Source organism: Zerene cesonia, chromosome 18 (assembly GCF_012273895.1).
Source record: "Zerene cesonia ecotype Mississippi chromosome 18, Zerene_cesonia_1.1, whole genome shotgun sequence".
Classification (NCBI taxonomy): domain Eukaryota; kingdom Metazoa; phylum Arthropoda; class Insecta; order Lepidoptera; family Pieridae; genus Zerene; species Zerene cesonia.
This window is the reverse complement of record NC_052119.1, coordinates 639,888-653,577: the sequence shown is the minus strand read 5'-3', so window position 1 is coordinate 653,577 and position 13,690 is coordinate 639,888.

Sequence of the window (13,690 nt, the reverse complement as noted above, 5' to 3'; positions counted from 1 at the left end):
TTTGCGATGATTAATTTGTGTTCGCGAACACACAGAATCTAATTTAATATATTTTAAGTTTAATATTAATTGTTTTTATAAACAATTAATATTGAAAGTTCTCCATTTTCTAATTCCCCAGTTGATGTTCAACACAAAATATGTGAATCATGTAACTTCAGTGAACTTGTAGTTATGCTCTCCCAACAACCCTAATTTGGAAGAATTAGCTTCCAAAAACGCATTTAATTTAGAGCCTAGACTAACAATAAATTCGACAATATTCAACATTGAATGCAAATAGACCAATTAAATAATCATTCTATGTATTTCAGGTCTCATTAGATTCCCAATGTGTTACGAGTTAGGTTAATTGGCTTACTTCGCTGGCTTCTTTATTGGTTAATGTGAAATAAAATAATTGATTCCGTTGGATAATTCATTCTATTATAGCGTCATTTTAGTCCGTAGATGGATTAATTAAGTTCAATAGATGGTTTAACATCAGTAGCCTATATAAAAATGTTGAATAACTACATTTGTAAAGGGTTTAAATAACTTTTGGGTTATAATGTCTGGATGGATAGTTTTTACACGAGGTAACCAATACTGCCCTGCTTTGGATATGGGTCGATTTTTTAATCCCTACCAAAGGAGTGTGTACTCTAATATTTGATAATTTAGGCATGCCTTTTTGTAAGGAACACACAAATTGAGAGGAAAAGATCGTGTTTTCATGAGCCTTAAGTGAAAATTATTAAACTCTAAGTCATTTTCGTCTACACATATTCATCTCATTTAATATCCAACTGTGATATTTGTGTGAGACCAAGGCAGACTCTCGCAATTAGGTTTCTGCGCTAACCCAACCCTGCTTGCAACCACTTAAAAAGTGCATTATAAATGGTAAGTATTAACAAGAAACCATGATTCCACAAGAAATATAATATCACAATAAACACAACTAAACATTGCACGTCTAATAATAAACTAAATATACGGTAAGAAGCAAAAAAATGACGTCGCTCTCCGCCATATTGAAAATGCGCGGCAACCATCGGCTGCGTTCAATAAATTGACATGTGCCGTATATGGGTTGTTCACCATTCCTTGTGGTGCGTTAGATGCTGTACCAACAGAATACAAGTAAAATGATACATTATATGAAGAAAAATATATTGCGCCTAACCTCTTTTTACAGTATAAGTGTTTGTGAAAAAATTGAAGCAGATACCTTGATAAATAATAAAATAGATCGTTTTGTACAAAGTTTCTAAAGAAAATTATACAAAATAGCTGTAAACCATAATACTTTTGCAAATTTCTCGTAAACCTGTTATAGAAATTATGCATAATTTAGGTATAAGTGGTGGCTAATAGAATAATATGGTAGTGCTAATTGAGGCACTATTATTTTTCGCAAAAAATATCTGTTTATTATTTTATTATTAATTGGATATCCACTAATTACGGTTTGTAATTCAAATGCGAAGTCCTAACATTTATCTATAAATTGACAACGAGTTATGATAAATGCTGGTAAATATACTAAAAATAAATAAAAATGGACAAGAAACGCATTAAATACATCCTCTGTGAATGAAAAACAAAAAATATATTAAATATTTAAAACGATCCAACGAAATTTCCACATATAATTTTATTCACGAACAAAGCAATTATTCGGGGCAAAAACATTTTTAAATCAGCCAGCTGGAATTAGTGCGTAATTATACCAAATTCACATCAACAAATAAAAATTCTGTTCATATACCACGATGAGAGACATTCTAACATTCGTTTAGCTAATGTTCCTTGTAGAAGCAAGGAATGTCGTCTTAGTCTGCTTACGTTTTTGCTACACCACAGTTATTGACCAGCCTACCACTTTCTACCATAAAAACTTAACTGGCAACCCTGAATCATACAAATGTTAACCTTATCGCGATGCTTTACAGTCTAGTTTCAATATTTTGTTGAAGGATTTAGCCCTTTTTAAAGATTCATATGCCCTCGTGCATTGAAGGCGATGGTAGTTCTTGCATCAGGTAGAACCGCGAAGTGATTGTAGGGTTATAAGACTTTGATTTATTCTCTACGTTTGATGGCTATTTTGATAGTAAATAAATTATGGCCCTTCGTAGGAAAATAATTTAGCGAAAAATTGCAAATATTATGCTAAGTATAGCAATTTTTTGGCTCACATTTTTAGGTTAAAATACCATTATTACCATTATTAATTTTATGTTTAATAATAGATATGGATTTTGTAATATAAGTAATAAATAAATAATAAAGCTTGCATTACGATTAAAAACCACGTGCTCTCACGTGTGAAAAATTTAATGTTACCTAGTATTCATCGTATAAGGTCTCCTTAATTTCTATTTATAAAATTATTCAAATTTACAGATTTTATTTATGCACCAGAAACACCATTGTTATTATTTTATTAATAATATGTATATAATGTTATGTATATAATATTATTGACAGATTTCTAACGTTAATAATTAAAAAAGGAAATCAAAAGAAGAGAAAAAGTTTTGTTTTTAAAAGACGGTAATTAAGAGTGTATGTATTATAAATTAATTGGAATTAACTTTAATACTAATAATCTCGCAATTTAAGTAAAAATTTAGTTTTTTTGCAAATTAAACATTAACGATATTATTGTCTTTCTAAAGCATTATGGATATAGATAAATAGAACAATTAACATCCCATTGATGGCATAAAACATACACAATACCGAAAATTCTAGTAACATTATTGATTCTTATGAGATTATTAATTTGTTCTTTTATCTAGTAGTAGTTACTCAATATATCTCTGTCACAATGCTAATTAATTTGTCCTAAGAACCTCTTTTCGCAAGCATTTTTTTTTCTAACACTAAAGAGGTTATAATTAAATGAGGTTTGAAGTAATAATAAAATTAGTGTAAAATAAGACGGGTGCGGTGGAGCGCGTCACATCGAGACAGGTTTGTGTGTCCTTGGGGAGAAATGCCGGCGTTCGGCGAAAGTACTTTACTGACCAACGCCAACCGCCAACGACATTAAGGGTGGCTGCAGACGAGGCTGCCTGAACGATGTACTATGTGATCAGTGATGCAGGGTCAGGTGATGAATAAGGCAAATTACATGCAAGTTTTTATTCAAGTGAAAAAGACTTCACGCATAACTTGTGAAAGCACACGATTGGAAGAGTAAAAAAACGAAAATTTTGAAAACATGCAGATGTTATTTGCACCGTTTCATTGAGCTTCGAGTATCACAGAGCCCCACCTGATCTAACTTGACTTTTATCTAAATTTATTTAAATCAGAAATATATGAGTCTTATCTAATCTTTTTATCCGGGATCTTTTAATGCGTAGTCCACTACACTAACCATATGACATATGGGCCAGTTAAGATATGACAGAATGGTAGATGTTGTAGATCTATGCATATTTACTGATATCATAGAACTACTGCACTGATTTCCAAAAATTTTTCCCCACGCAGAATTTTTAATTATTGTTCAGAGGATAGTGGCATAAACATTACTTATACATACATTCCATACTTTTGCACATGTAATATGACACATATCATAAGTTCTCATAGCTTTTATCTTATAATTTTGTTATTTTGTAATATTGTTTCTAAGATTTTTCAATTTCTTTTAATATAAAAGTGAGTAAATAATACTCATGAAACATTTAGGATCTTACTCATTACTCTTCGTTATTTATCACCGACATTAGACGGATTTCGCGCGTCCAGCCGCGCAGTCTCTTCCAAGCCTATGTTCAGGTTTGTGAATCGTAAAAAGATAGACGGAGCGCAGTAATAAAAACTAATCAGTAAAATAAATTATAAACTCGTTGCATTGTTAATTTTATAACTTGGTTATTGGCTCATATACATTGACTTAATAGAGTGCGAAATAATTGATGGAACTATGATTTTGTAGAAAGCTGTTTTTTGCTTATTTTTGTTAGTAAACGTGAGTTTCTAATACAAAAATTGTTGTGTTTTTATTTTGTATTCATGTACTTATTGAATGTCAATAATATCTTGTTAAACAGGCTGTAAGTTTGGTCTAATTTGAAAAAGATTTTAAGGGAATTGCGCTTTAAACTGATGCTATTTAAACATTATTTTACATATTCCTTAAGTTGAATCACTTAATCAGATATTCACAGATTTATTAAAAACCCTTAGAGAATATACCCTAAGCCACAGACTAGCAATTGTCTTATTGTAAGGAACATTGCAAGGAAAAATAAGAATAAAATCCGCTGAATTGTATTTCATAATAACCTGACGTCGGCAGAATTCATAATGATAAGGAGTTGACACTATATAATAACGGGCTACTTATAAGACTATGGGAGGTAGAATAATGCACGCACACATTTATATAATACTAGCTGCTCCCGCGGTTTCACCCGTGTAAGTCCGTATCCCGTAGGAATATCGGGATAAAAAGTTGCTAGTATGTTATTCCAGTTGTCCAGCTGTCTACGTACCAAATTTCATTGCAATCGGTTGTGTAGTTTTCGCGTGAAAGAGCAACAAACACACACACATCCTTACAAACTTTCGCATTTATAATATTATTAGGATTTGAATCAATGGTTTAGGCTGGCTCTATCGGTACGCACACATGCCAACATATTATCGCGCAGATATAAGATTACGCTGTTTGTTAAAACCTATTTATTGTACGAAAAAATTGTTCACTAATAAATCACTATTTTACATGAAAAATAATTTGACAAAAAATCTGAAAGATTTCCCGTTTATTAGCATTGTTTTTAATCGTTAAAAGAAATGTTTAGTGGCACCGTTGTGATATTTTTCCATCGTATCAAATTAGTAGAAAGAATGACTCTTTTAACATATTATCTATTTTGCTTGCAGTCGATCATATAAGTCAAGGAATTAAAAAACACGCTTTTGGGTTATGTTGATATAAATAAGGAATGGACTGGGAAGGGTGAGGAAAAGGAAACGGGCCAAAGAAAAGTAAAAATTGGTCTTAATATAACCTAAAAACAATGTCGCCTTTATAGATGGCATAAATACATGTCATTTATCAACTAAATTACATAACAAAGTGGTTGATATGTAAATAAATAATGACGTCCATTAACCCCGCTGTAAAAAACGGTTTCCAGTTGTTAGGACGCTTAGAATAAACTAGCTGGTTGCTATATAGGTACAAACAACAGCATACAGAAATAATTATCACCAAGTTAGGCGTGAGAAGGTCTAGCTGATCCTGTATGGTATGACGTGAAAAACATATTTGCATGCGATGAAAAAATGCTGTGACGACTGATGGTTATAACATTTCCGTTAAGTGAACGGTATAGAAAATGCTAATGAAGCTAAATTCTACGAAAAATTGTAAATAGATTATGATTCACGTTATATAGATATATTAATCTAGTAATTATCAAAGGTATATAGCTCAATTGCTCGTTAGTCTCGCTAAAACTCGAGAATAGCAATCTGATTTAGATAATTTGGTTTCGATGAACTCATAATAGTCCAGGAGTTTTAAAGGTAGGATATATAACAAAATTGTCAAAAACATGTTCTATAGCGTTGTGGAGTTCGCTGAGTCAGTTAGCTGGTATTCAGCAGCTGCTTGTATGCTCATTGCTGTTGAAATTTGAATATATGATTAGTTTCAATAATTGACTTGATCTCCTGACTCTACAAAAAGTTTCTTTACTTTTCCAATATTGATTTCAAACGAATCGAGATAGTCTATTGGTGTTAGTAGTTTGTACAGGTTCGCACAAACACGTGTTGATATAAACTTTTTAATAAAAAAATGAAAAATAACGAAATGTAATATCGATTTTTGAATGTTGGAAGCTAAGCTATAAAGGGTGAAGTAATAACTACTTGCGATTATTCTTGGTAAACAGGAACGCAAGGCATGCTTAGGCAGTTGCTTTAGCATTTAAACCATAATAATTGTATAAACTAACTTTTTAAAGTTTACTTCACTTCTTTTTTATCTTTTTACTCACCTTTCTACATTGTCCACTAATTTCTTAAAAAGGTTTCTAAAGGAAGCTCTTGCGACTGTATTTTTTTGGGTTTATTGATTCTTATTTGATCAAGTGCCTTCCGTGGGGTCCCATTTAAACTTGGTTAGTTCTGACAAGATTTTCGTTAAAATTATTAATACTGTACACCTATAATCATATCATTATATCCTTATTAACCTGTCGTTAACCTCATGTCCTTGTTATCGAGAGATATCCCTGAATCCGTTGATTTGAAATCGGTTAAAATACCAAGGGAGCATGTCGCAAGGCTCGATGCATTTATTCTAAGTTTTTCTCATGGACTGGAGTCGCAACGATTAGGAACCGGTCGGGAGAGGGACGTTGCACTCGGCCCTCCCTGCTACTTGCCTATGAATGACTTATAGCGAAATAGATGCTGAGAAAAATAAGGAGGTGTAAGAGTTAAGGATGTTTAAAGATTGTTCTGGGTTAAGAGGAATTAATTGTTTTTTTTTAAGGTGGTAATGATAATGGTGGAAGGTCATTAGTTGTAGGGAATATTCCTTTTTTTACAAAGTTGGACTTGGACATTGTTGTGTCATGTCCGTAGTGATTTAAATATATAAAGTACATTCAATTTAGCAAGTGATATTCATTGTTTATACTCATACATTCGTACAGTCCACACTGTTAATACCGTGTTATAAACGGTTTATTTAAATTTTCTTATACCTTGTTAAAATACTTAAGTTAAGGAAGAGCCTCCTCCTAACACAGGTTATTCTTAAACTTACTAGGACGTCCCTACTACTCCATATGTTGTAAAATTGATAATGAAATAAACTATTTTTATTTTATTTATTTTTATAACCAACTTATTTCGCATGTTCTTTCATCAACAGAAAACATTAGTTTGTTTTTGTTTTTCGGAATATCAGTTAAAAAGGCTACAAGTTATGGTTGTTCAAACAAAATTATCAGTGAAGGAATCTTTATAACTTAAATTACAAGCGAACCGGGGTAAGAAACTTAGTATATAGGAATTCCCTACAAATAGTAAGTCTAGTAAGTAGTACTAGCAAGTCGGCACGGACTTGACCGACATCTAATTGTCTCCACGGAACAGTTATGTTGACGCAACGAAAGGTTACCGATGGTTGCCGGATCGAGTCTCGATCGTGGCATTTATGCAGTTTAATTCATTAATTGAAACGCGCACTGACCTTTTCAGAGTAATTTGCACAGAGTAATTAAAAGGCATGGTAAATACTTTTTTAATTAGAGCAATACTGCAACGAGAATTTATTTATGAAGCTATGTAAAAGGGTGCACCGTACCCGCGTCAGTCAATTACGTGAAAACATTTGCACAATATACGAACGTTTGCACTAATCTATGGAAAAGCATAGTGTGTGACTGGCTTTAATGAAGACTCCATCAATCAGAAAATTTGTTAGAGTATGTATAAAAACAATTTGTTATTTCGAAAGTTAATAAGTATCCAGCAATGCAAAATTTCTTTATTAACAGGCTTATATTATTAGCTTCTACAGTATGTTTTTATCTAACCTCTTTTAGACTCGATTTTGACCCACATCAAACGAACAGATTTAATTGAAACTTTGTACACTTATGAAGGATCAGTTGCGATACAATAATTTTAAGAGTATATCGATTCTATTTATCCTAATCACGATCGATTGAGTTAAGTAATTTCCATACGTATACTCTGTATAAGAGAAAATGAGAAAATTTAGTTGATTCTATCATTAGAGCGAGTTTTTAATGTAGCAGTGTTTATTTATTTCAGTATTTGCGCCCACGATAACGCCAAAAACGACTTTGAGTCTTGTATAATTAAATACTAAAACAAATTTGGACTCCGCGTCGAACCCGACACATCGATCTACGTTTGAACATGCCAACCACTAGAACAATGAAATACAACATCATACAGCGTCTCCAGCTATATTTATAGGTAAATTGGCTGCAATTTTCTTAGACTACCAGTCAATTTGAGGCAATATTAAATGACCATTGAATGAGCGTGGTTTAAATCCACCTAGAATTTCAATAACCACATAAACTGTGCAGGCAGGGTTTGTTGGTTCGAAAACTGCATATAAATGCACATTTTTTATATCGATAGCGAACCTATACATGTATAGTGGTTACATGTATTACATGCTAGGTTTTCAAACGATTGTGATATGGGTGTTGTTTTAGAATTTATGTGCGACCTTATGTAGCGTAATGGTATCATTTTTATCACCGTTAATGATATATAGCCTATAGCACTAAATGATCACGAACTTTTTGAAACTGTTTCAGTAGTTCCTGTGATTAGAAATAAACATATCGTCAGATTTGAGTCTCAATCCAAAGGTGGTAGTGCTGGTTCACCCTCGATCTTTTTGGGAGCGCGGTCGCTTGATCTATGAGGCGTCTGCTCCTATATTATATATATAGGACTTTTGTTAGCATAAACTTGCGTTTTCTTTTTTTTATTCCTTGTTTTAATAAAGAATAAATTTACTTAGTTACATATTTTTAAGCCATTAATGTCTATAACATGGCCAATCAATGGTGAAACCGTTTTAAAAATACAAACAAATTAATTAAATGTCTCTGAAGCTACATTAATCTTCCCATCGAAAGTAGCTAAATAGCATAAATATTAACGCGCATGCATCTATATCCCCATTACTCTGTGCTCCACATAACGTACTTGAATTAAAGATGACATACAAACAGAAAAGTCGCACAAATAACACGCCAACACCTTAATGTATAGATATAACGTTTTTATTCAATAATTACGTTAGCCCTTCGATAAATGGAGCCTTATCTTGTATTCGTAAATGTTTATTTGTTCTGTGCATCGACATAACGGATGAAAAGTGGATTTTTTACGTTTACTGGTGTTTAATACTGGTATTTTCAAATTTGAAGTAAAAACTCTTTTATTTGTTCTTTTTATAACAGTTAATGATAACTTTTCTTTAAGTTCAATGGATGTGGCTTTTAGTAAGCTAACTAAGCTAACAATATTATAATTTCTTAGAAACTCTGTCTGTCTTTTATTCACGCCTAAATAATTGAATCGATTTGGATGAAATTTGGTACATTGATAGTTCGAGACCCGAGAAATGTTAAAGGATACTTTGATCTTGGAAATCTTACGGGTAATGAAGCTGTGTGGGTAGATCTCCGGTAGGTATATTCTTTTCCTTTGACTAGACGAGTGGAAATCTAGGTCACAATTATGTAACTATTAACTAAATATGGTAGTATAGTTTAGGGCACTGGTTTTCTTCTAAACTTACTAGGAAGTAGTAAGTTCTACCGTTTCTGTAAAAAAATGTTACATGAAATATACAATATACATTTTTTTTCATTTATCCTACTAATATGCGAAAGTTTGTAAGGATGTGTGTGTGCTTTTTGCGTAAAAGAGTAACTCTTTTACGCAAAAATTACTGAACCGATTGCAATTTGGAAATTTGGTACGTAGATAGCTGGACAACTGAAATTACATATAGGCAACTTTTTATTCGGACTTTCCTACGGGATACGGACTTACGCGGGTGAACCGCGGGGTACACCTAGTACTATCATATAATCATATTTATTTTTTATAAAATAAATATACTATCACATATTAAAATATATAAATCTTTCACTTTTGATTTACGTCATCAAATGTGCGACGTAGGTTTTTATAACGGTATTACAAGTCTTTAACAAGTTGTTTAATGTTTATTGCTATTTATAGCTGACAAACAATTCCTTAGGACAGGTGATGCTATCTTGTAAACAACGAATTTGATACCTATATAGCATATTAGTCCAGGGATAGCGATATATATGTGAAAGGAAGGAATAAGGAATATCCTAATATGGTTATGTATTTATGTTATTTGAAGAGATCCACAGAAAATCACCGTGAAAAAGTAGCATGCGAATGCTGCTGTGTTTCGTACGGTGAATGAGGGAACTGGAAGCCCATATCCTTTTCCTCACCTTAACGATCCATTCCCTTACTACCGTCGTCAAACCTTTCCTTATCCCATGCCATTAAAGTCGAGCATCACATTTGATGCTGTAACACTCTGCAAGCTGTAACACAAATGTACGTTGGCGATGAGATCGTATACCATTAGATGGACCATCAACTCGGTTTTCCTCTCTAACAAATATTATTCTTTCATAAGGTAAGCTAGAAATATCCCCATTTACTTTATAAATTATAATATATGATGCAATTACATATCTCTTTAATATTTCAGATAGCATCATTCATATGGAGATATTTGTTATAATCTTGTTGTCCAAGTTAGTCAGGATGTCTATCGGTAAAGTACACCTTCTTTTTAGAAGTATAGGTATGTAGTGCCTCTGCGAATGCGTTTTCTGCTTTTAATAGGCAAGGGATAAGGAAAGGGTTGATGACTGGAAAGAAGAAATAGACTGGAAGGGTAAGGAACAAGAAACGGTCCATCGGCTCCCCCAATCACGGAACGTAATTAACATACTACCATTTCACGCCGGTTTTCTCTAGGTGTGTGGTACGTTGCCCGGTGCGAGCTGTCCCAATTCTTACCAAAGCGTGCTCGACAACCACATTAATCCCTATTGACTGTATTTTTTAGTGTTTTTGCCTCCTTTTGTGACCCGAAAAGACGATTGTTTTTTTTATTTGACAGCTGGTACGTACGTGTTGCCGTTTCATTTAAATTTGGTCTGGTCCTTACAATTTGAAGGCGATCCAGTTGTTATGTTAATAAACTCCTCAAAAAAGGCTGGAACGATTGTCACAAAATTTTGTCTGCATATCGGGTAGGTCTAAGAATTGGCCAACATCTATTTTTTATATCTTCAAAAGATAAGAGTGAGGCAGAACAGCGTCAGCTAGTAATTATATAAAGCTGGAATTAAATAAAACTTAAAGCGCGTATAGTAAAGATACGTCAGATATCCAGATAATACGAGGATATTAAATTAATTGAATACATTGTGTCAAGGTATCGACATTAACAGGTTTCAAATAAAAAATATCAAGTTCAGTTAACTTTGATCGCCATATTTGTAAACATTGCTCTTGTTGGTTTTATATTCAATGTAAGATATGCTATATGATGCTATATGATGTTATATAATACGATATGAAACGATAATTATACAGTGGTTCTTTAGTAGTGAGTACCTCGGATTTGTGTGCTGTTATCTGTAAATTTAATCGTAAATTCTTAGAAAAGCATTATGTCCTAGAATAAAAAGTGAGTGAAAGATTAAACGAACTTATATATTTCTTGCTTACTATCGTTTCAAAACTATGAAAAACGTTTCTTATCTTACTGCAAATTATAATATTATATAATATTATATAAATATAATAAAATCTACTAATAATAATATTATATATAGTTTCAGTATAGTTTTATATATATTGTTTTATATATATATACACTAGCTGCGCCCCGCGGTTTCACCCGCGTAAGTCCGTATCCCGTAGGAATATCGGGATAAAAAATAGATGTTGGCCGATTCTCAGACCTACCCAATATGCTTACCAAATTTCAGAGGAATCGGTCAAGCCGTTTCGGAGGAGTATGGCAACGAAAACTGTGACACGAGAATTTTATATATTAGAAGATAATATTATTAGCACATTTTTTTTGTTTGTTTGTTATTTTATATCTCAGCGCGCAGTGGTCACCGGCTTAATAATTGCACTATTTCTGTTCATCTTGTTTCGTAAGATCATTTCACTCACTAGATTAGAGATCGGCGGGAAATATTATGTTTTTGAACAGTCTGATGCAATATTATATAATCTAAGTATATTTATTTTAATAAAAAAATATATCTTTTACTAGCTAACTCGTGTGGAACCCGGGTTAAAAGTAGCCTATATAATTCAGACTGTACTCTATCTCTGTACTAAATTTCATGCAGATACGATAAGTTGTTTTCGAATGAAGGAGTAACAAACATCCATCAATCCATACTGACAAACTTTAGCGTTTATAATATTAGTAGGATTCTATGATAAAACCTGTCTACTAATTTTGCTCTGAAAAAGGCGCTCCATCTTAGTTTTCTATCAAGCGAGATCGTGGTCAAGCGTTTTCCTATTGCCCAATATAATTCTAATCTAAGGGTACTCGATCTAAGGTTGCCAAGAAGTGATCGCCATCTTAGCGCTAAGACCGTCTATTTGTGCGTAATTGTGTCGAGTGTTTCTGTCCTTTTGTATTGGTGCAAATAAAGAATTATCTATCTATCTATATAAGAGGAAATTAATAACCAAAATCTTCCAAACTGACAAACTTACGCTCCTTCTGACGTAGTCGGGGAAAAGATGCGCTGCATAGAGCTTTTATTAAATGCGTAATTATCGTACATAAATTTATGTGTGTACACGGGTAAATCGATTGTTATTATTTGTTGTTACAGCGGCGCCAGAAATACATCCTTTTTAAACATTTTATCTGCACTTGGTGACAGGCGGAGAGACATAGAGACAGATAGAGGGACAGCGAAGTCTTAGTAAACCCAGAACATGAATGCACGGAACCTAAAAATGAATATTGCATTTCCATTGGTTAGAGGGACAACGAAGTCTTAGTAAATCCTGTGTGTACGGAACCTAAAAATGAATAAGCATTTCTATTGATCACCGTGCGTGAAACCACATCACAGCATCAGCGAAGCATACATGAACCGCAGAATGGTTTTCGATAAATATATTTTCGTTGTATAGTCTAATATCAAATTATTGTCTTATATCGAGTCATGCGCTTTGGCCTGATTTGGCCAGCTCGCACCATGTATAGGTCCTACCTCCATCGAAGATCTGATTCATCTGAAGATCCATGCTAGTGTGTTCCATTCGGTGAGTGGGGGACACGGAGGCCCGTATCATTTTCCTCACCCATTCAGTCTATTCCTTTTTTCCTGCCGTCATTTCTTTCATTATTCTTTTGCCCCTTAAAAGCGGGCAACGTGTTTGCAGCGGCACTGCCCCTGCAAATGTTCATGTGGCGGTGATCGCTTACCATCAGACGAATCACCAGCTCAGTTGCCCATTTTGACATGAAAAAAATTACTTCTCGTGTGAATAAAGCATGATGCATTCATTAAATGTGTCTACAACAAGACATTATTTCAGTTATTACTTAAACAGTAAAGTTCACATGGTCGTATATTACCCAATAATGGACAAACGGCTATCCGGACTAAGATGAAATTTGACAAAGATTCATAAACCTCAACATCGGACATCAAACAACGTTTATGCTACATAAAAACTCGATTGAAATAACAGCTTTGTTCCACAATATGGCGCTAAATCGATCCTATTCATAGTTGGATCGCATAATACGAAATGACATACGGAACCAAACAAGGCAATGATTAGACACAGGCTTCTATTTGCGATAGACCGGTTCACAGCGTCGTGTGAGAATCTTGCTCGCATCCTGATGACAAATGCATGTATGTAATGAAGTTACCTTTTTATCTCTAAGATACAATGTACGTGTATGATAATACGTTAATTAGTGGTTTTTTAAAACTAAGCGTAACTTGCTTGATTAGCAAACGTTTTTAAACCGTCTTTCTCAAAAACGAAGGTTTATATTCCCGCCTCGTGATAATTATCATTCTGTTCCTTAAAATTTTTCAGT